Source organism: Trachemys scripta, chromosome 1 (genome assembly GCF_013100865.1).
Source record: "Trachemys scripta elegans isolate TJP31775 chromosome 1, CAS_Tse_1.0, whole genome shotgun sequence".
In the NCBI taxonomy this organism is placed as follows: domain Eukaryota; kingdom Metazoa; phylum Chordata; order Testudines; family Emydidae; genus Trachemys; species Trachemys scripta.
In genome coordinates, this window is record NC_048298.1 from 6,023,133 (window position 1) to 6,046,517 (window position 23,385).

Genomic DNA, 23,385 nt, shown 5'->3' on the forward strand with positions numbered 1-23,385 from the left:
GAACCTCACTTCTTCAGATGCACTTGCATCTGAAGAAGTGAGGTTCTGACCCACGAAAGCTTATGCTCCCAGTACTTCTGTTAGTCTCAAAGGTGCCACAGGACCCTCTGTTGCTTTTTACAGATTCAGACTAACACGGCTACCCCTCTGATACTATGGTTGTATGGAAACAGAGGCTGCATAGATGCCAGGTCTTACCAGAACAGCAACCAGAGAGACACCACTAAAACCCATCTGGAGCTTCAAGAGGGTCTTCTCTTTTTCTTCCCCTCAGCATGGGAAAGGGAGCTGCTGCCTATAGAGAAAGGAGCACCTTTTCCTTCCCCTCTGAACCTCAAAGCAGGGGCATAAGCCAGCATGTTTGGCATAGTGCCTCCTCAGGTCATCAGCACTGAACATCTTCTACACATTGGTGGCATCCCATGCCAGGGCCCAGTCATTTCCTGGGCTGTGTATTAGGCCTTGTCTCGGTCCATGCATATCTTTGAAGATGAGCAATAGCAGATCTTTGCTCCTGGATATCCTCTTTAGGTCTTCAAGGAGAGAGGGGAGTAAAGATCCGTAGGAGGAGAGCTCCAGTTCTCAAGCTGTAGATATTGTTTTATAATTGAGAAATAGTATGCGAATATAAAAGTGTATGATGCATATGGGAGAAGAATTAAGATTCCATGTATACCTGGCATTTCTAGACTTGAGTGTTTAACCATGTGCCAGGCATGCTGGATGTGTAACGAAGTTATTGTGCAGTAGTTTCCTCTTATTTTTTTAATGCTTAATTGGTGGTGGGGATTAGACAACAGGGAGTAGACCTGTGGGGAGGAGAAGCACAGCTGATGACAGAGAACATTTCATTTGTCAGCGCTAACACATGCACTCTTCTCTGTTGCAGGATAATTGCTGACAAGTGTTGCTCCTGACGGAGGTGGTTTTATGTGCGCTCAGCCCCTAATCAAGCAGCCTTTTGTGCACCAGACCAGACTGTCAATCAGGTTTGTACACAGTGCATAAACATTCAGTTATAACACGGGATAATGGCTAAAAATGACCCTCACGCCAACATTAACTCCTCCCCCCTTACCCATTAAATCATATCTACTCTGGATCCACTTTTCTACCATTGGTGTAGACAGAACGTTTTAGAGATATCTATCAACAATACAGGACTCCGAAGGAAAAATTCCAGCCACAGCCCAGGTGCAAAAACTTTCCTATTAAAAGTTTATGAAAACAGCATTTATGCCATTGAGGCCTGGTCTACAAAGTTAGGTCGACATAAGTCACCTGGCATAGACCTATTTGTACATGTCTACACGCTCCAATTGGTCTCCAGCCGATGTAAGTACTCCATTACAGTGATGCAGTAAAACCACGTCTCCGAATAGAGTGGAGCCATGGTCGCCCTACTGAGGGGGATACAGTGCAATTGTAGACATTGTGTGATCTGTGTCAACCCTAACGGTCCTCCAGCAGCTGCCCCACATATGCTCCATTCCCTGCAACAGAGACCATTCTGGTCACAATTGTAAACTCCCTTGCCCAGAGGTCACAGAGACCAGAAGCCTCCTCCTCCCCTCTAAAACCTGCCAGATATTTTTCCTGACTGCCCACCTTGGCGATCACATCTAGCAGCTCTCTCTCTTGCTGTGTGCAATGGACCATCTGACCATGCTGTCTGCGTGCACTAGATACGCTCCTGCTTGAAGCAGACTGGAGATATTGGATCTTCTGGGCCTGGGGGGAAAAGAGGCTGGGTAAGCACAGCTATGGACCAGCTGTAGAAAAGTGGACATCTGCAAAAAGATTGCACATGGGATGCAGACAAAGGGGTACAACAGTGATCAGCAGCCTTGCCACATGTGAGTGAAGTGGCTGCATCAGGGATACTTGGCCAGGGAGGCCAACAATTGTCCTGGTGCTGTTACAGTGAGCTGCATGCCATATTTGTTGGATATCCTACTGGCACCCCACAAATTGCTGTGGATACCGGAGGAGCTGGAGACAAAGACCCCCTGCTGTGAAGGAGGAAGAGGGAGATGCAGTGAAGTGAGGTGGGGTGGGGGCCAGCCATGCCACAGGTCAGGACACGTTTGAGACAGTGTTCCCTCTAATTTTTCCCACCCATGTGCGGAATGAATTTTGTTATGTGCACCAATAAGGAGGTTGTGTGTGACACATGACCTTCATTTTGGTGCACATAACAAAATTCATGTATTGGGGGTGGGGCTGAGGGGGTCGGAATGTGGGAGGGGGCTCAGGGCTGGAGCAGAGAGTTGGAGTGCAAGGGTGTGCGGGCTCCGGGATAGGGCTGGGGATGAGGGGCTCAGGGTTTGGGTGCAGGGGTGTGAGGGCTCCGGCAGGGGTGCAAGCTCTGGGGTGGGGCCAGGAATGAGGGATTTGGGGTGCAGGAGGGTGCTCCGACGGGGAGAGAGGACTCCCCCCATCAGCACCTGGGCTGGGGGAGAGAGGCGCCTCTCCCTGCTGCGGTACTTCCGGGGTTAGGGCCACAGGATAGGCACCCCTCTCACAGCCCTGGTAGGTCTGGCTGGGGGAGGGACGCCACGGCTGGGTCAGGCCAGGTTCGGGTCGGACCGGCCGCCAGGGTTGGGGCCAGGCTGCGGCTGGATCCAGGCCTGGCCGGCCTTAGCTGCCCGGGTTTGGGTCGGGCTGCCTCGGCCGTGGCTGGGTCTGGGCCACACCACCCTGGCCACGTCTGAATTCCAGCCAGCCCGTCTGGGTTCGGGCTGCATCACCCCACCCATGGCTGGGTTCGGGCCAAGATAGAGGCGCCTTGGCCGCGGCAGGTTGGGGGCCGGGCTAGGTTGCAGCTGGGAGAGGGGTGTCCTTTCCCCGGCCGGGTTCCCTAAGCATCTGTGAGGCGCTAAATAGGCTGCTGCGTGGCTGCACAACTTACAGGGAACTTCGGTTAGAGACTCCACCACAGTCTAGCCAGTCCTGCCGGCCAAGCATGGATGAGTACGATGAAGGAATCTTGGGTAAATGTGTGCATGCATTTTTCCTTACAATGTTTGCATTTAAAGATGACACCCAGCCCACCTGCAAGTTAACAAAGGGGAAAAAGCTGCTGCCAGGGTGAAGGTGGAGCAGTTATTTGCTGCCTTTGAAAAGTCCACGCTGGCAGCAGCCTTTCCCCCTTTGCCTCACAGATATTATGCAGTACACAACATGCAGCTATAACCATTGGGATATATTTCTCACTGAAATCCAATGTAGTGAGTAATCAATACCAGCATCCCTTCAATCTACCAAAAGCACTTGCAACAATCATTCTGCACCCGCTGAGCCAAGAGTTGTATCCTTCTTTGGTGCTGCCGAGGTGGCCAGTGTATGCCTTCCTGAGCCAGAGGGGCAAGGATAGGCTAGGTCCCCTAGAATGACTACTGACATTTCAATATTGACAATGGTTATCCGCCGGTCAGGAAAGAATGTCCCTGCTTGCAACTCTCAGAACGGTCCTGTGTTCTTAAAGATGTGAGCGTCACACACCTTCTCTGAGCAGCCCACACGGATATCAGTGGCCTGGTCTACACTGGGCGGGTGAATAATGTAGCTGAAGTCGATGTACTTAAATCGACTTACTGTGGTGTCTTCACCGTGGTGAGTCGACTGCTGCCGCTCCCCCGTCGACTGCCTGCGCCTCTCGCTAAGTTAGAGTACAGGAGTCGACGGGAGAGCGCTCGGGGGTTGATTTATCACGTCTAGACTAGACGCGATAAATCGACCCCCGCTGGATCGATCGCTGCCCGCCAATCCGGCGGGTAATGAATACATATCCAGTGAAACATCTCCTGTGATCCACCAGCGCTTGCATAATCATAGCTATGTAGCCCCTTCTGTTGATGTACTATGTGGCAAGGTGGGCTGATTCCAAAATAAGGATGTCCGTGCCATCTGCAGCCGCACTGGAACCCACTGCTGAAAATCCATCCAGGACATCTCGCACATTGGCGAGAGTCATCATCTCCAGCTATGCAGGACTGTTAATGGCCCTACACATTTGCATGACACCAGCCCCCAGTGCGGATTTTCTAACTCCAAAATGATTTCCATTACAGGCTTCCAGAGTGCAATCACTTCTCATCTATCAGTGGAGCTTTCATTCTGGTGTCTCTGGGCTGGAGGGCTAGAGCGAGCTCGGCACATAGATCGATGAACGTGGCCTTTTGCACCCAAAAGTTCTGCAGCCACTGCTCGTTGTCCCAAACTTGCATTATGACTTGTGCCCATCATCTGCAGCTGCTCCGCAAATGCCACCATCAACCCTGAGTTGTTTTTCCACCATATCCCTTAACAGTCTGTCCTCAAAGAAATTGTCACCTCCCCCATTGTTGCAGTTCTTCCTGCAGCTATGCAAATACCGGAGGATTATGTGTACTGTATTTACAACATTTGTGAGACTAGTGCAGAATTCTGAGGGCATCATGCTTCTGTCAGAGACGGCAGGCAGAGAGAAGTGCCACACGGGTTTGTGGGATTTTTTTTTTTTAAAAAGGCATGACAATTATGGAATAGGATGGCATTATGGAATGGAAAAAGTTACATTCTGGGAACTTGACCCCTAGCTCCCAGAGATCCCTGGACAACTCATTTCTACCCCTAAGAATTGCAAAGTTTCCAAAAGGCATCGCGCCAGACAGCGGAGTATGGCACACTGGGATACCAACCGGTGGTGCACTGCACTTTGTATTGACACAAGCATTCCTGGTGAGTATGCACAGCACCAATGCAGACAGCCAAGCAAAAAACAAACGTTGACAGCTGGGTGCCAACATAATTTGCATCAACACAAGTTTGTAGCATAAAACTCATTCAGTGTTTCAAATGAACTTCAAACTAGAACGTTTCCAGTCAGAGGGCAAAAAGCATATTCCAGAACTAGCCGACATTAGTTGTACTTTAATGTCACTTTCTCCACTTCCTCAAATACCTATATTGAATGCTCTCATGGGAGAGTAACAAGGACCAAATAATTCAATGTGCCCCGAACTCATGAGAGCAAGATTTCCACTCCCAAGTGCTATGCCAGCTGCGAATGTTTAGATTCGACGCTAGATAGCTATTTTGAGTTCTTGTGGGAACAAATTTTGATCCAAAAAAACATTAGAAGCCATCACAAGAGACCAGTTGACAAAAGATACACTTTTAAAGTTGGTTGGTGCAGAATCTCTCTTATTTAAGGCCTGGTCTACACAGATTTTGCACTGGTATAACTATTTGTTAGTGGTATGAGTATAAATAAAAAGTTACTAGTACAACCCTAGTGTGGATGCAATTAAACTGATGTAAGATATCTTATACAGTATAGCGTATTCCCTTTGTTGTACAGGAATAAACTATACCAATATACTGGTATACGGGTGCCTTATAACTCCCCGCTAGGGAGCTTGTGTAGCTTTAACTGTACCAGTATAGTTAAAATAGAATAACTTTTGTATTTAGACAACCCTCATTACCCTTTGCTACAAAACGATAGCAAGAACACAGTATAAAAACAAACAACAAATTACTTGGCTCTAAAGCAATCCAGATAATATTTATTTGCACTGAGTGGCTATTGATTCTGTGTACACAGTGGCATTCAGCTGGAGGGGGGAGGGGAAGGGTCATGTCATCATCCCTTCCTAATTAGGAGGCACACAGGATGCTGCTGTGCATAGCCATCCCTCCTCCTCATCCTGCTGGGAAAGAAAAAAAATCACCTTCTGATCCTGTGAGAGGCTGGAAAAAGAACATCCAGATTGCTTTGGAGGCTGGAGAGAATGTGCACTGAAGAACTGGGATTTCATTTGGGCAGGTGGATTAAGGAAAGCATAGTAGAAAAATATTAGGGGCCCATAAACTAAACAGAGCAGGGGGAAAGCAGGGAGACCGAAAATCAGAAGATACTATGGAAGGCCAAGGAGAATACATGCCTGAGGTTTGGCGGTTGGGCAGAAAACTATTGCTGGGTGGGGCTGTTAAGCATAATGTCTATACAATGTAAGAAAAAGATGTTAAGATAAACACAGACTTTAGAGCGTGGGTGGCATGGCAGCACTCACTGACCTCACATTTTAAAAATCTGATGAATTAAAGATATACCTTGGCCTTACGATTTAAATTATTTCTATTGTATTATGTTTACTTTCTATTGGGGCAGCCCCTTTAAATTATTTTCTTACCAAATGCAAGGTAAGCAAGCACCCTCCTCTCACTGCTGGGTTTCTAGGCAGTTCTGCATGTCAACAATTAAACAACTGATGCTGCCAGATAGTCAGTGTTGACAGATCATTAAGCCAGTAGCAATCCTGTGTGTCTCCAGTTGTTTTTATTCAACTGGTTTAAGACAGATTTTTGTGCAACTGATGCAACTTTTGTGCTTAGACAAGATTGGAGTCTCCTCATTTCACTTGTGACTGTGTCTTCATGCTGCCCTTCGCTCCCAAAATAGCCTTCCTCCTTGTACATACCTAGAGGTTTCGTTCTCCTCAACACTCACTCCATTCATCTACTATTCCAGTCCTGAACTTGGCGTGGGCACTCTCGGGGGTCATTGCTATACCTGATCAAAACAAAGATTTTACAAACAACAAAAATAGGAAGAAGCAGAGTAGTGAAGGGGCTGAAAGTTTAGGCCAAGAATCTTGAACTTTGTAAGATAAAGTGGGGAGTCAGTGGAAGCATTCAGGGACTGGGACAATGAGCAAGTAAGAGACAGCTGCCAAGATCATTTTGTATAAACAGAAGGCAACATGGCTGTTTGGGAGGCTAGAGAAGAGTTGGCTGCATTAATCATGATGGGAAATGAGGAGGGATTGGACAAGAGTTTTAGCTGTCTGGAGAGATAATAAGAATTGCCATACTGAGTCAGACCAATGGTCCATCTAGCCCAGTCTCCTTTCTTCTCTGACAGTGGCCGCCAGATGCTTCAGAGGGACTGAACAGAAGAAGGCAATTTATGTAGTGATCCATCCCATTGTCAAGTCCCAGCTTCTAGCAGTCAGAGGTTTAGAGACACCCAGAGCATGGGGTTGTTGTCCCTGACTATCTTAGCTAATAGACATTAATGGATCTATATTTCAAGAACTTATCTAATTCTTTTTTGAACCCAGTTATACTTTTGACCTTCACAATGTCCCCCGGCAACAAGTTCTACAGGTTGACTGTTCATTGTGTGAAAAAATGCTTCCTCATGTTTGTTCTGAATTTGCTCCTATTAATTTCATTGGGTCACCCCGGGTTGTTGAGTTACATGAAGTGGTAAATAACACTTCCTTATTCACTTTCTCCACACCGTCACATACATTTCTATCATATCACCTCTCAGTATTCTCTTTTCCAACCTCAACAGTCCCAGTCTTTTTAATTTCTCCTCATATGGAAGCTGTTCCATACCCGTAATCATTTTTGTTGCCCTTTTCTGTACTTTATACAATTCTAATATATCTTTTTTGAGATGGGGCAACCAGAACTGCACCCAGTATTCAAGGTGTGGGAGAACCATGGATTTATATAGGGGCATTGTCTTATTAACCATCCCCTTCTTAATGGTTCCTAACATTGTTAGCTTTTTTGACAGCCACTGCACATTGAGCAGATGTTTTCAGAGAACTATCCAGTGACTCCAAGATCTCTTTCTTGAGTGGTATTAGCTAATTTAGACCCTGTCATTTTGTATGTATAGTTGTGGACTATGTTTTCCAACATGCATAAATTTTCATTTATCAACACTGAATTTCATCTGCCAGTTTCTTGCCCAGAATTAGATAAGTGAAGTTAGCTTAAGTTTAATTAAAGAAATATGTGTTGTAAAGAAAGGTCCTAACTAGCAAGTAAAAGAAAGGCCTTGAAAATAAAGAGTTATAAGGCCAGAAGGAATGAAGTAGGGAGGATGTCTGGTTCAAAGAATGACTAATGAAATAAAGGGCATTTCTAAAATGGCCTCTGACTGATAGGGGTGACTGCAGATGTTTTTAAATAAGACAGAGGATCTGCCTTAAAAAGAGCCAACATGGATCATCCCACACCCACAGGGTTATTTCAAAGAATAGGGCCTATGTGAATCCAGGTGCAAAGGAAAAACAGTTGATCAGTAAGGAGGGGAAGAGATAGGGAAGAAAGGCCTGGGGAGAAAGGAGGTTATAAATCTTATCTGGATTAAGACTGGAAATAAGGGTGAACTGCCTCAAATTGGTTTCTAGCTGAAGATAGTAACTGGCAATGACATCACTTCTTTGTTAAAGGATATAAAGAAGTAAATGCTTAAAGGGTTCATTGCGAATACCTGCCTGACCACACTGGAGCTGACTGATATGGGTCTAAGCACCCCTAGTGGATTTAGCCTGTTTGCAAGTATCTTGATCAAATGCTAATAAATGTTTTGTTACTGTTTGGATGCTTATTATTTAGGCTTTTTAGGCATGTTTACAACCATCCTCTGCTCAGTGGTTGAGGATGGTTGTAATGTACTCTCCCCCGCCACGTCCTGCCTAGTTTATAATCCCCATGAATTGCTTATTATTTAGGCTTTTTAGGCATGTTTAAAGCAATTGTATAAATACAATTTGGCCTTTGGAGTTAATAAAGGAGTTTATGGTTAAATTAATGTCATGATAATATCCTGCATAAATAATAATTCCAACACCTTGGCAAAAGCTTTCTGAAAGTCCAAGTACACTATATCCACGGAGATCAGCCTTGTCCATATGTTTGTTGACCCTCTCAAATAATTCTAATAGATTGGTGCGGCATGATTTCCCTTTACAAAAGCCACATTGACTCTTCCGAACATATTGTGCTCATCTATATATCTCATAATTCTGTTCCTTACTATAATTTCTGGAGCCTCTTTTAAAAGTCAGTGTTACATTAGCTACCCTCCAGTCGTCTGGTATAGAGCCTGATTTAAGAGATAAGGTACATTTCCACAGTTAGTAGTTCTGCAATTTCACATTTTAGTTTCTTCAGAACTCTTGGGTGAATACTTATAACTGTTTACTTTATCAATTTGTTCCAAAATGTCCTCTACTGACACCTTGATCTGGAACAGTTCCCTACATGTGTCACCTGAAAAGAAAGGCACTAGTAGTGTGGGAATCTCCCTCACAGCCTCTGCAGGGAACACCCTGCAAAGAGAACAGGAGTACTTGTGGCACTTTAGAGACTAAAATTTATTAGAGCATAATAAATGTGTTAGTCTCTAAGGTGCTACAAGTACTCCTGTTCTTTTTGCGGATACAGACTAACACGGCTGCTACTCTGAACCCTGCAAAGAATTCATTTCGCTTCTATGCAATGGTGTAATCCAGCCTAGTCTTCCTTGAGTGCTCCTTTAGCACCTTAATCATCCAATGGCCCCACTGATGGTTTGACAGGCTTCCTGCTCTGAAGTATTTATTTATTGCTGTTAGTTTGTGTCTTTTGCTAGTTGCTCTTCACATTGGTTTTTTTTTTTGCCTGCCTAATTATACTTTTGCACTTAACTTGCCAACGTTATGTTCCTTTCTATTTTCTTCAGTAGGATTTGACTTCCAATTTTTAAAGACGAGGTAGGTAAGAGTTTTATAAGTGTTAGAGAAGTAATAATGAGATTTGGAAACTGATATTCCAGTAGAATCACAGAGTAGGTATTTCATGTAATAAAAGCTTCACGGGTATTTTCAGTTATTTTGAATAAAAAGCGTGGAGTTGTTTTGGGGGTGTTTTTAGAGTTGCAAGAAGTCATTAATAAAAGACCCTGGCTTAGGGAAACAAGAAGAGAGATTCCACTAGTTGCGAGCACAGAAAGCCCTTTTGAAAAATTCACCTTGCTTTGTTCTACTACTGGTTATTCAAGCTTGAGAGAATATTTCTGGTGCGTTAGCACGAAAGGATTTCACTGTGTCTTCTAATCTAAACGTTATCACAAACAATTATTTACAGGGATGAAAATGCATCTAGGGCCCAGAGCAACCTCAACTCTGCCCCCTCGTGCATATGTATTAGTATTGCATAGAGTCTTACAATGCATGATCATACAAAATGCAATATACAGTATGCTGCACACACATTTTATATGCAGTAATCAAGCTAAAGACAAAATCTGAATAAACTGAGGGAAGAGCACTGCACTGAGGTTCTTTTACAAATTGTACAGGAAATGCACTACAAATTAGGTCAAAGCTTAAATAATAATACAAAATGCTACATACATAAAGCTCTGTGCAGCTCAAAAGCTGGTCTCTTTCACCAACAGACGTTGAACCAATAAAAGATATTACTTCACCCAGCTTGGCTGGGTAATAAAGCTACAGTTTTACAAAAATGTAGTTTTTAGTACTCCCAAATATAGTACAGGAACAGAACACATTTTGCAGTATTGTGTGATCATAAAATACATAAAAAGAACAGGAGTACTTGTGGCTCAGAGCCTTAGAGCCTAACAAATATGAGCATAAGCTTTCGTGGGCTACAGCCCACTTCATCGGATGCATAGAATGGAACATATAATAAGAGTGTGTGTGTATATATATATATATACACACACACACACACACACACACACACACACACACACAGAGAAGATGCCATACATACCAGCTTTAAGAGGCTAATTAATTAAGATGACCTATTATCAGCAGGAATAACACTTTTGTAGTGATAATCAAGATAGTCAATTACAGACAGTTGACAAGAGGTTAAGAATAGTTATCATAAGGAAATAGATTCAAGTAGTGTAATGACTCAGCCATTCCCAGTCTTTATTCAAGCCAGAGTTAATGGTATCTAATTTGCAAATCAATTCAAGCTCAGCAGTTTCTCGTTGGAGTCTGTTTTTGAAGTCTTTCTGTTGCAAAATTGCCACCTTCAGGTCTGTTACTGAATGGCCAGAGNGCTTGTACTTTGAGCTCACTATTTATATTAAAAATTCAGCAGTTGGACTACACGTAGATTTAATTTGATTTTACTAATAAGGGGTAGTGTGTAATTAGTTTTTCCCAATGTAAAAACAAAAATAGCTTCTTGAACGTAGTAGGGTGATATTTCCCTCCCCCCATTGTATGATTATTCCTTTCATGAGAGTCCTCTCTTCTGATCAGTCTCCTTCTAACCCACACAAGCTAAATCCGGTTAAAGGTGATTTGCAAAGGAAACCTGAAAATTGAGCCAAGCATAGAAATATATGGTTTCAGAGTAGCAGCCGTGTTAGTCTGTATCCGCAAAAAGAACAGGAGTACTTGTGGCACCTTAGAGACTAACAGATTTATTAGAGCATAAGCTTTCGTGGACTACAGCCCACTTCTATGCATCCGAAGAAGTGGGCTGTAGTCCACGAAAGCTTATGCTCTAATAAAGTTGTTAGTCTCTAAGGTGCCACAAGTACTCCTGTTCTTTTTGCGGTTATAGACTAACACGGCTGCTACTCTGAAACCATATATTTCTATGCTTGGCTCAATTTTCAGGTTTCCTTTGCAAATCACCTTTAACCGGATTTAGCTTGTGTGGGTTAGAAGGAGACTGATCAGAAGAGAGGACTCTCATGAAAGGAATAATCATACAATGGGGGGAGGGAAATATCACCCTACTACGTTCAAGAAGCTATTTTTGTTTTTACATTGGGAAAAACTAATTACACACTACCCCTTATTAGTAAAATCAAATTAAATCTACGTGTAGTCCAACTGCTGAATTTTTAATATAAATAGTGAGCTCAAAGTACAAGCAAACATGAGAAACAAAACACTAAGTTTCTACTTTTTTTTAAGTCTACCCTAAAATATCAACATCGCTATCTTATACTGACACCCAGAGGAAGAAAATTTAACTGCATTCCCTCCCTTATACAGTGACTAAAAATTCACAGCAAGCACCTTTCCTAAAGTAACTTTAAAAATGTGAGTCTTAACAAAAGACCCAAATTGCATATTCTGAGATTCCCTATATTCTAGTCACACCAATAGTCTCCCCTCCTGTTTTAGTTGTATTGTTTTCTGTTTACGAATATAAGCAGAGAGATGTAGCATGACAGAACACAGAGTGTACTTATTCAAACATGTCTTTTCAGTAGAGTTGGTTTTTTTAAATGTTTAACTTCCAATTCAAATAGTTTGGCATTTCAGCCCCATCACATTCATGGTTGAGACAGGGATTGGCAGATGCTACTCTAATGCAGGAGGTATAGCATTAAGAGTAGTCATAAGTTGGCATTCTCTGAGATTACAGCAAGGGGTGCAGAAATGATGGGGAAGGCAAGTGAGAAACCCAAATCCATTGTGAACAGATTGTGTATGTGGTGGGGACAGCCGTGCTGCTACCCCAAGAGTCCTCATATTTGTGATCCCACCCCTCCAGCTCAATTTGCACCTCAAGCCGTTAGGGACGGTTGAGATATATTGCATGGCGATATCAGAATGCAGAGGATGTTCAGCTGTACATTCACCTAGATTCTACAATCTCTGTACTTTCCCCCAGCCTGACCATGATAAGGGTCGGGGAGAAAGGTGAATTGTTTGTGACTCAATCCAGATAAAATGGAGATGATGCTTGTGCGTGGTAGGAAGTGTTTAAGTGATGGCAGACACTGCCTCTGTCCATTTAAGGGTGTATGTCTTCTTTTCACCAGACTCTGGACTACTGGATTCTCAAGTAGTAGTATTGGCCCACAGTGCACATCTATGACTCAATTAGAAGACTGCATCCACTCTGGCCGTTGAATTAATCATCTCTGCCTCTTACCTCTTGGCTAGACTACTGCAAAGTGCTCCATTTAGGGTTGCCGTTGAAGTCAGCCAGGAAGTTACAACTGGTACAAAACACAACTGCCCACTTCCTGAGCAAGGGCAATTAATTAACTGGTATTTCTAACTTTTCAATTAAAAGTTTCTGACTAACGCCAAGGGAAACTATTTTCCATACTCCACGGGGTACTTGTTAAAAAGGGAAAAGGCAACATCTCTACAAGCTGTCTCTTCTACCTCTAAAGGGGAAAGGAGAGATCAGTCTCCAGGCCCACTCAAGATTTGTCTTCTTTACTGAGACTGTCACCACCATCAACAGCCGGCAACAACTGCAATCATGATTTTTATTCTGTGGACCTTTTCCCACTAAACAGAGATGAAACCATTTAATTATACGTAAGGATTGATGGGGGAGATGGCAGATGACAGAACAAGAAGCAATGGTCTCAAGTTGCAGTGGGGGAAGTCTAGGTTTGATATTAGGAAACACTGTTTCACTAGGAGGGTGGTGAAGCACTGGAATGCGTTACCTAGGGAGGTGGTGGAATCTCCATCCTTAGAGGTTTTTAAGGCCTGGCTTGACAAAGCCTTGGCTGGGATGATTTATTTGGTGTTGATCCTGCTTTGAACAGGGGATTGGACTAGATGACCTCCTGAGGTCTCTTCCAACCCTAATATTCTATGATGCATACAGCCCTGCAAATCTGCATCTGCTGGTATCCACGGACTATTTTTGCGGATCGGATGCGGATACAAATTTTGTATCTGCACAGGGCTCTACTGATGTGGCCCATGAATAAATTTAATTTAGTTTCCATGGGACAGTCTTCCCCATTGCATAGTTTTAACTCTAGCTCCATTCAGTTTTTAGGAACATCACACTTGTCACTTTCTGAAATGCCCTATACTGTACTCTAACAGCACATGTTCTCTTTATATACACATTTTTAGTGTGTGGGGGGAAGGGATTATGTTTAGATCATTTTCTGAAATCCTAAAACTACCTCAGGTTTCAGAGTGGTAGCTGTGTTAGTCTGTATCAGCAAAAAGAACGCAGAGTACTTGTGGCACCTTAGAGACTCACAAATTTATTTGGGCATAACCTTTCATGGGCTAAAACCCACTTCATCAGATGCATGCAGTGGAAAATACAGTAGGAAGAGTGTGTGTGTATATATATATATATATGTGTGTGTGTGTGTGTATGTATATACACACACACACACACAGAATATGAAAAAATGGGTGTTGCCACACCAACTATAACAAGACTAATCAATTAAGGTGGGCTATTATCAGCAGGAGAAAAAAAAACTTTTGTAGTGATAATCAGGATGGCCTATTTGCAACAGTTGACAAGAAAGTGTGAGTAACAGTAGGGGGAAAAAATTAGCATGGGGAAATAGTTTTTACTTTGTGTAGTGACCCATCCACTCCCAGTCTTTATTCAAGCCTAATTTAAAGGTGTCCAGTTTGCAAATTAATTCCAATGCTGCAGTTTCTCGTTGGAGTCTGTTTTTGAAGTTTTTTTTGTTGGAGTATTGCGACTTTTAGGTCTGTAATTGAGTGACCAGAGACTGAAGTGTTCTCCAACTGGTTTTTGAACGTTCTAATTCTTGATGTCTTATTTGTGTCCATTTATTCTTTTGCGTAGAGACTGTCTGGTTTGGCCAATATACATGGCAGAGGGGCATTGCTGGCACATGATGGCATATATCACATTGGTAGATGTCTGGGTGAATGAGCCTGTGCTTCAAAAACAGCCCTCTCAGCAGCATACTTTGAGGTTACAAGCTGCCTGTGTTAAAGATGGCTTGCTAAGAGAAATCTTAAATTAATGGCCTTTTTGCTTGTTTTGATGTGCAAAGGCCTAAAAGGTGGGGGGGTTTGGGTTTTTTAATCTTAGACGTATCAGTAGTATCAAGTCCACTTGTTTTTCTGGTGAGCTCAGCTGTTTATTGTGAACTTTCTTAGCCTCCAACTGAAGGTAGATGTTGAAACTTTAACACATGCAGCTTTTCTCCCAATAACTATTTGGACATTTAAACATTAAACGTGTTAGAATGCAGTTGACATACTGAACAACAATTAACTCTCCCTTCAATTACGTATTACTTGCATGACATCGCTGACTTTTATATAAAAATGTATCAGTTCTCTAGGTGTCCTTCGAGGAAAACAAGGCTAGAACCAAAACCGGAAAATGTGCATATTTTATATACATCTTTCAGGCCTTTTTTATATATCATAAAAGAGAAAAAGACAAGCCCAATGTTTCTTTTTTTGCCAGTCACATTGAAGGAGATATTTAATTAGAGTTACCATAAAAGAGGGGTTGAGAATTATTCTCTATTTTAGTTAACTGACGGGGAACTAGAGAAGTTATGTGGCTAGGAAATTAAGGTACAATTTCCCTAGAAATCCAAGTGACCATTTAAAGGATTGTTTGAGAGGAAGCCACATTCCTCCTCTTTTTACTATTATTCTCTATTTGATTAGATATATTTATGATGCAATATGAAAATGTGCCTTGGTATGGAAGAGGAACCTTTCACCACTGCTTACTCCAGTGGTCCCCCCAAACCCCAAAGGGGATGTAGAGGAACATTCAGGGGGAGTGGTGGGGCCGGGCCAGCCCCCATAGGGGGCAGGAAGGAGCGCTACCCAGCCTCACTCTGCTCTGACTCCAGCTCCTCTTCATTATTTACCATTCCCTAAATTGTGTCACTTGCAACTTTATCAATGATTATATGTTTTGGTGCATGTCACTGATAAAAACATTAAATAGCGTAGGGCCAAGAACCGGTCTCTGAAGGAGCCCAGTGGAAACACACCCACTTGATGACGATTCTGGTTTACAATTACATTTTGAGACCTATCAGTTAGTAAAGAGACACTCCCTCACCATGATACATGTGGCATTGGTCTGCTGGGAGGTGGTCTTTCAGAGGACGTGTAAAGGAAAGGGTTCTTATCACTCACAGTTAAAGTTTCCATAGCACTTTTTGCAAGAATAGAGGCAGTCAATACCAGTATCTATGACAGCCAAAGCTATGGGGAACAATCCATAATTCGCCTAAATTTCCTTTCAGTTTCAGCCGAATACAGTATTTTTCATAATCTATGCTTAGCAATGTGCAACAGTGCAAAATAGCCATACCGGTATGCTTCCTATTAGAGGGCTACATTTCAGTGGCCGGTGAAATTACTATATTGAGTTGGCATCTCAGTTTTTGAGGTTCTTAGAGCTCCTTTGATCTAAGGTGTAAGTATCAAGCTACAAGTTTCTATAGTAACCCAGAGACCTTTATCAAACTCTCACATGGTTGAAATCTGTTCATATGTTCATCAGCTACCGAAATACAATGTCAAAATTAGAAGTTGGGGGTTATGGAGTTGTGTGGATGTTTCTGTGAAGGGGAGGGGGGGGGAGAGGGGAGATTTTTTGTACTATTCTGTATTAATACTGTGTGTGCCTTAGGCTCCCCTAGCTGCATGGTTAACTAGATGGTGGGAAAAAGGTTGTTTACTCTTTGCGGAGACCTAGAGATAGAGATGTAGCTGATGCCTAGCTTCTCTGGAGCCTGAGGCCCCTTGCCCATGGAGAGTCTGAGAAGACAATGGCCACTACAAGTGCCTGGACATTTGGTACCTAGCAACTGATGACTATGGATAGCCCACCCCTCCACAGGAAGCCAGCTTTGTTTTTGACCAGCTGGAGAACAAAGGGCTGAGGAGGAGGAACAGCTGACAATGGTTGCCCAGGAACAACAACAAAGCACCGAGGAGAAGGCTAGGTAGGGTTGTTAAGTGTGGGCTGCTGGAAGCGGGGAGACTCTCCTCAACTGGGACAAAAGTAGGGCCAGAGGGCTCTGTGCTCTGGACCGATCAAGATGGACTATGCTGTAGCTTGTTGTTCTCTATGTTAACCAAGGACTTTCTACAGTAATGTTCCAGACTTCTAATTAACCCTACTGTTTTTACAACACTAAGTGTCACTCCAGTTTGGGAGGCTGGGGGGTAACATTGCACCCTTTGGATGTACAAGTGTCTTAGGTGTCCAACTCAGGTGGACTTGCTGAAGGGAGCTCACACTGAAGTAGGGGTGCTGAAGGCTCCAGGCTTCAGTCCCAGGAGGCGGTGAAACACTAGTGAAAGAGTGTAACACAAAGGGGCTCTGGCACACCAAGGGGTCCTCCCAGGAACTGTTCAAGAGCATGGAACCTGTGCAGTTTTTGCAAGATGTAGTTAGTAGTGCATGCAGATTGAAGCAATCTAAAAATGTGAAGGCCCAGTCCTACTCTCACATATCAACTAGGGACACAATTCCCGTCACAGTCCGAATAATAATTGAAACTGAAGGCACATTTGGGAAATCTAGATAAACATGTAGTTTGCCCTATATTAAGCTGTGAATTTTAATTGCTTTTTGGGAGTTCAAGAATATGACGAGACAAAGCAACTGAATCAACATACAAGGGATTTAGGTACTTAGTCTTCACAGGAAGAAATCTTCCATCACTGTGTATTTACAGTGTGGGTGAGAGGTTTCCTTCCTCATTAAAACAGCTGGGGGTAGGAGGGGAGGAGGAGGAGGAGTGGAATTAAACTTATGTTCAGTTGCTTTGTCATTGTGCCTTCATCTGTACCACTCTTTGTTAAGTTTCAAATTTTATTCCTTCAACCCCTTTGCTTCATAATGGTTGTTCATCTCAATCATGTTCCTTTCTAGAAAGTCTTTCCTTCCACATATTAATCTCATTGCTGTCTTGTCACTACTTTCCATTTCCGTGCAGATCCTATACTTTCCTCCAAACTTTCCACAATGCAGTGGCTTGCCACTTACCCCAAATCTGCACATTCACTGCCCTTCACACAGAGCAGGGAAGAGTAGAGTTCAGGCTGATGCTAGACTGGAAGAATAGAATACAGTGGAGGATCCATTAGGAAAGGGAATGAAGGGGAAAAAGAGGCAACAAGTAACATTAGCCAACTGGTAACTGAGGTCCGAGAACAGAATTGCCTTAATCTCAAGCAATAAACTTCTACCGCTGCCTATAGGAATTCATAATGGGGACTAAACTCTTGACACTTTCAATGACGACTTCCTCAAGTCAGTCAGTTTCCAGGGCTGTCAAATAGACTGGTACCTTTAATGAGTATTACATTCACTTCAACATGCAGAAACATTTTGATTTCATTGAAGGCATTGACAATTTTGCCTTTGACTTCACTGGGGGTCAGGATTCCACCCCTTGATTTTTTATTTTATTTTTAAAATCTTAGAAATGTCTTGATTTAAAACAAGTCACTGATTTTTGTAAGGTCAAAACAAGAAACTTTTATATTTACAATCCTATTAAATGACCATGATAATGGCTGTTGTACTATGAAATTGACAGTTGTAACTTTTGTAATGGTAAGAGTTGAGTGGTTTTATGTCCATCCAAAATTTATAGTTTTGGGGCCAAGTTCTATCCTCAGTCAGCAAGCATAATTACCATCAACTTTAGTAGAAGTTACAGCAGGGTGCAGTGAATTAAATCAAAGTAATTTAAATAAGATTGTAATCATGATTTAAACGAATCAGCAGGAAACCTTGATTTAAATCACTGATTTCAATCTTGTTTTGCATTTGTACTTTTCAGTTATTTTCAAAGAAAAAAAGAAAAACGTTAATTCACAAGTTGATTTGCAATAAAATATAGCCTTTACACTAAATATATTTTTTGCCGATTAGGCAGATACCGTATATCTATATATTTAAACAATTATATAACTTAACATACATTTATGCAGAGTCTTAATTTTTACATTTACGACATTAGAATATAGTGAATGTTTTTTTTACTGCAAGATAATGGTTGTCTTTTTTACTCAGGATTTGTTTCAGGATGCATTTAGATGGAAACTGAAATTCAATTAAATATGTACAAAGCCACATTTAAAATTTATTGTTATTAAATTAAGCTACCTTAAAATGTTCTGAAGTTTATCAAGGGAAGTTTTGCATTTAAAATAGATTAATCAAACAAAAAGTATTAACTCACTTACTACAGGTGACAGATTGTTTCTGATTGCTATGGAACAGATTTTCAGATAGTTAGATGCCTAAAGATGCAGATAGGTACCTACTGGGATTTTCAAAAGTGCATAAAAAGGTTAGGTGCCTAACTCCCATTGAAACCAAGGAGAGTTAGGTGCAATACCTGCTTAGATATCTTGAAAATCCCACTAAGCATTTATCGGCATGTTTAGGTGCATAAATATCTTTGAAAATCTGGCCCAATGTCCTTCAAGTCTTCAGAATTAGTAGAACTTATTCTTTATTCTTATATTGGAAAAGGAAAACAAGCTTTCCTGCATTCTCAACTCTCAATCAGTTTCTCAACTTTGAATAAACTAATCCAAATGAAGAAATCTGCTACACAAACTGAAACCAAAAGTAATCAAGGCAAAAGCTTTTCTGCACAACAGAAACAGAGGAAAGGTATTTGGAAAAATACAAATACCAGTATCCATTGTAAAGAAAGAAAACATAGTAGAACCCCTATTTTACACCAACTAATTGGTGATTGAGTTCATAAAAGTAAAAAAGTGAATAAAATGAAACTTCTCTGAAGTACAGTAGGTACGGTGCATGAAACTGTAATATGGTGCACGGCATTGATTTCTTCTTGTCCTTCAAACCATTCCAAAGTGATTTCCAAAGCGCTGAAGGCATGGGAATATGAAAGGATGTCAACATGTTTTCATTGATGTCACTTTCATTGTGTGACTCCTTCCCCTGGCTGAGGAAAAATATTCCATATAACTCATCATTTGTAAGTGGTGTTTAAAACTGAGGTTCTACTAACTATAGATACTTAATGCAGTACATGACATTAACTCAAGTTCTATAAAAGTTGCAACCTCAAAAGTTAAAGATTTTTGTCTTTCCCGTTCTGTATATAATTAGAAAAGCAGCATCCTTTAACATTACAATTTGAGGAGGGCTCATTGAGCCAACATATTTTATACATAAATGATTAATAGATTATAGTACAGTTAGGGCTGACTATAAATTGTCAACCTCAAAATTAATTTTAAACAGATTAAAAAAATAAAAATTCGGATGTATTTTTTAAATGAAGGGGATCAGGGAGAGGGTTACACTCAGATATGATTGGGGGGTTGAAGTAGTAATTTTTAATAGTTGTAACACTTATATAAAGTGGAAACCAGGAGGAAGAAGGAGGCCACCTCAGTATCAGCACATGACCCCATGGCCCACTGGAGGTCTCAGGATTGCTTATACCCATCACTCCTAATCTTTATATTTGCTTTGGGCTCAACCAGTCCTGTCTCAGCATCTGGGATTTAACTCAGCAGCGAAACTCTACAAGAGCTATCTAGGACTGGAAAGTCCTTTCCTTTGGGAATTGCCTGCGAGCATGTTGAGGGTCCTCTAAGGTAAGTGAAAGGGGTGCCTGGATATTTATTCTTTCACAGGAGGAACTCTAGGTTTAACTGAGTAGACTGACACTTGAGAAATATCCTATGCTTATCCTTTAATTCATGGGACTAAGATTATCTAGCTTCAGCAGTGATAACACATTTTTATCCACCCTGAGTTTCACACAATTATAAAACAGTAATACAGTATTTTGCAAGTCATCAGTAACATTGTTGCCCTGAGAATATTAACAATTGTAGCATGAACAACAGATTATGCAACTGTATGTTGACAACAGAACATAAGAACAGGCATTCTCAGTCTGACCAATGGTCCATCTAGCCCAGTATCCTGTTTTCTGACAGAGTGCCAGATGCTTCAAAAGGGAATGAACAGAACAGGGCAATTTCTAGTGATCCATCTCTTGTTGCCCAGTCCCAATGTCTGGCAGTTGAAGATTTAAGGCAGTGGTACTCAAACTTTTGTAATGGTGACCCCTTTCACATAGCAAGCCTCTGAGTGCGACACCCCTCCCACCTTATAAATTAAAAACACTTTTAAAAATATTTAACACCATTATAAATGCTGGATGCAAAGCGGGGTTTGGGGTGGAGGCTGACAGCTCACGACACCCCATCTAATAACCTTGCGACCCCCTGAGGTGTCCTAACCTCCAGTTTGAGAACCCCTGGTTTAGGGACACCCAAATCATAGGATTGCATCCTTGTCCATGGCTAATAGCCATTGATTGACCTATTCATCATAAACTCATCTAATTATTTTTGAACCCAACTGTAAGTTTGGCCTTACAACTGTCTCGGCAACAAGTTGTGTGAATTACTTTTGTTGGTTTTAAACCTACTGCCTATTAATTTCATCAGGTGAGCCCTAGTTCTTTACCCTTTCACATTACACACTTCCCAATTCACTTTCTCCATACCATATATGCTTTTACAAACTATCATATCCCCCCCTCCACCCCCAAGTCCTCTTTTTCTAAACTGAACATTCCAATCTTTTTAATCTCTCCTTGTATGAAAGCTGTTCCATACCCCTAATCATTTGTTACCTCTCTCTCTTCTTTTGCCCATTCTAATATCTTTTTTGAGATGGGACAACCAGAACAGCATATAGTGGCATTATGATATTTGCTCTTATCTATCCCTTTCCTAATATTGTTCGCTTTTTTGACTGCCACTGCACATTTAGAGGATGTTTACAGGGAACTAGCCATTATGACTCCAAGATCTCTTTCTGGAGTGGTAACAGCTAATTTAGACCACATCATTTTGTATGGATAGTTAGGGTTATGTTTTCCAGTGTGCATGGGAAGCAGGGGGAAAAACAAAAACAAAACAGGGAAAAGGAAGAGGAAACCAAGGGAGAAAATGGAAGGAGGCCAAAAAGGGTGGGTCTTATAGTAACAGGGAAAGAAAACAAAAAGATTGTAAAAAAATCACAAAATTGACAAGACTACTCAGGTGCAGTAACAGACTCTGAAATAATTAAAAACAATTAGGATTTCACATTTACTATTCTTGTTAAGTATTCTCTTAAAATAATACAGTAAGGTGTGGCTGTAACAGAAGATTTTAAAATGTGTCTAGATTTTTGGAAAGCTGCACTTCAGCTTTCCAAATTATGGATTATGTTATTTGTTAATGGTACAACCAAGTTTGTTTTTCCTTTTATCGAAGTCAGTAAAACCTTGCACTGTTTCTCATTGTTTTACCAACCAACAAGAGGCTGGTAGCAGCTCCTAACATATATAAAAGGAAATATCTATCCCAAGGAGCTTAAACACTCATTTCAGACAAGCCACAACAAGGGGGTTTAAAGAGAAAGGAAAAGTAGAAGAAAAAAGAGACAATGGCATCGCCATCAGTATTACTTGGCTGCTAAGTTAATGATGAATCACAGTCCAACATAACAGATTTTTTAAGCATGAGATAACTGGAAAGAATGAATAAACATAAGAGTTAAATGGAGAGTTACTTGCAGAAGAGGGTGTTTGGGAGGGATTTAAAAGAGAAAAAAGGCAGTGACTTCACATACTAGTTCAGGAAGGACATTCTTCATTCAGATCTCTCCTGAAAATTCATCCTTTTCTTTCTGTGCAGACAGCCAGGCCCTTATCTTCGATCATGATTACAGTAATTCCATCTCTGGCCTTCCTAGCAGCCACATCATCCTTCCCCAGTCCATGCAGAATGCAGTTAAGATTTTTTTTTTTGCCTGCTGTTCTGACCACATCTAACACACACACTACTTTGAATCATTCTTGTGACTCCTCCTGTTTTACCACATCAAATTTAAGCTTCATGTCCTCACCTTCAAGTTCCTTCATAGCTCCACATCACCTTACTTGAGCACTCGCCTCATATCATGTCCCACTCACATCAGTGATGCCAGCCTTAAGAAGCTGACAAACAACTGTTTCTTCTCCACACTGTCCTGTCTTCATGGATCAGTTCAGGGAGGGCACTCCATGTATCACTACAGTTTTCTTTCTAATCCTCCTCAAGGCTGACCTCTTAACAGTGATGCCTATAAGAAGCCATCCAATTAATGACGGTCAGTCAGGTAACAACTGAGGACAATTTGCTCTTTATTTATAATATAGCTATATATAAAATTGCATGTGTGACTATTTTTTCTCTTCCCTACCATTGCATGTGTCTTGTCATCTTACACAACAAATGCCTATGTACTTGTACAGCACCCAGCACAATGGTGGCCTGATTCCGATTGGGGCCTCTGGGCACTGCTACAATAAAAGTGCTATGTAATTTAGGTCTCAGCATTGCAGGGAATGGCTGACCATGAATAAGAGGACATTTGAAATGTTAACTGATACCTTTTTCTGGTTTCTTAATGATTTATTTATCTTTCACTAGAAAGCATCAAGTGTGAGTTTACTCAGCACATAAACTTGCCAGATGTGGCGCAACCTTCCATGTGGGGACAGAGTTCCAGCTGCAACTCCTTTTGGGGTCTGCCTGTGCACAGGACTCCACCTGCATGGATCAAACTGCAGGACTGGAGCCTAAGACAAGACGACACAGCCTGTCCACAAAATAGTCGCATTATTTCCTTGCGCAGGGACAGTCATTTTGTTTGTACAGTAACTAGCTGTGATACATGAAGGGGGGGCGGGGGGAGAAGAGTAGCTCCCTTTGATGGACACTCAGCTAGCTGTAAAATCCCTCTTGGTCTGTTCTCTGCTTGCTTTACCTG

At 41.8% G+C, this 23,385-nt stretch overlaps 1 protein-coding gene and 1 long non-coding RNA gene across 2 annotated transcripts in view; one reads left to right on the plus strand and one right to left on the minus strand.

The window, feature by feature from the left end:
- The window catches only part of LOC117874261, a 14,009-nt gene extending 7,145 nt beyond the window's left edge, over nt 1–6,864 (plus strand). The window contains exons 2-3 of the long non-coding RNA XR_004644929.1: nt 890–989; nt 4,074–6,864. This is a non-coding gene — a long non-coding RNA (uncharacterized LOC117874261). The remainder of the gene's footprint in view (nt 1–889; nt 990–4,073) is intronic.
- NET1 (neuroepithelial cell transforming 1) overlaps nt 1–23,385 on the minus strand; it is a 77,024-nt gene that overhangs the window by 48,080 nt on the left and 5,559 nt on the right. The window lies entirely within an intron of this gene.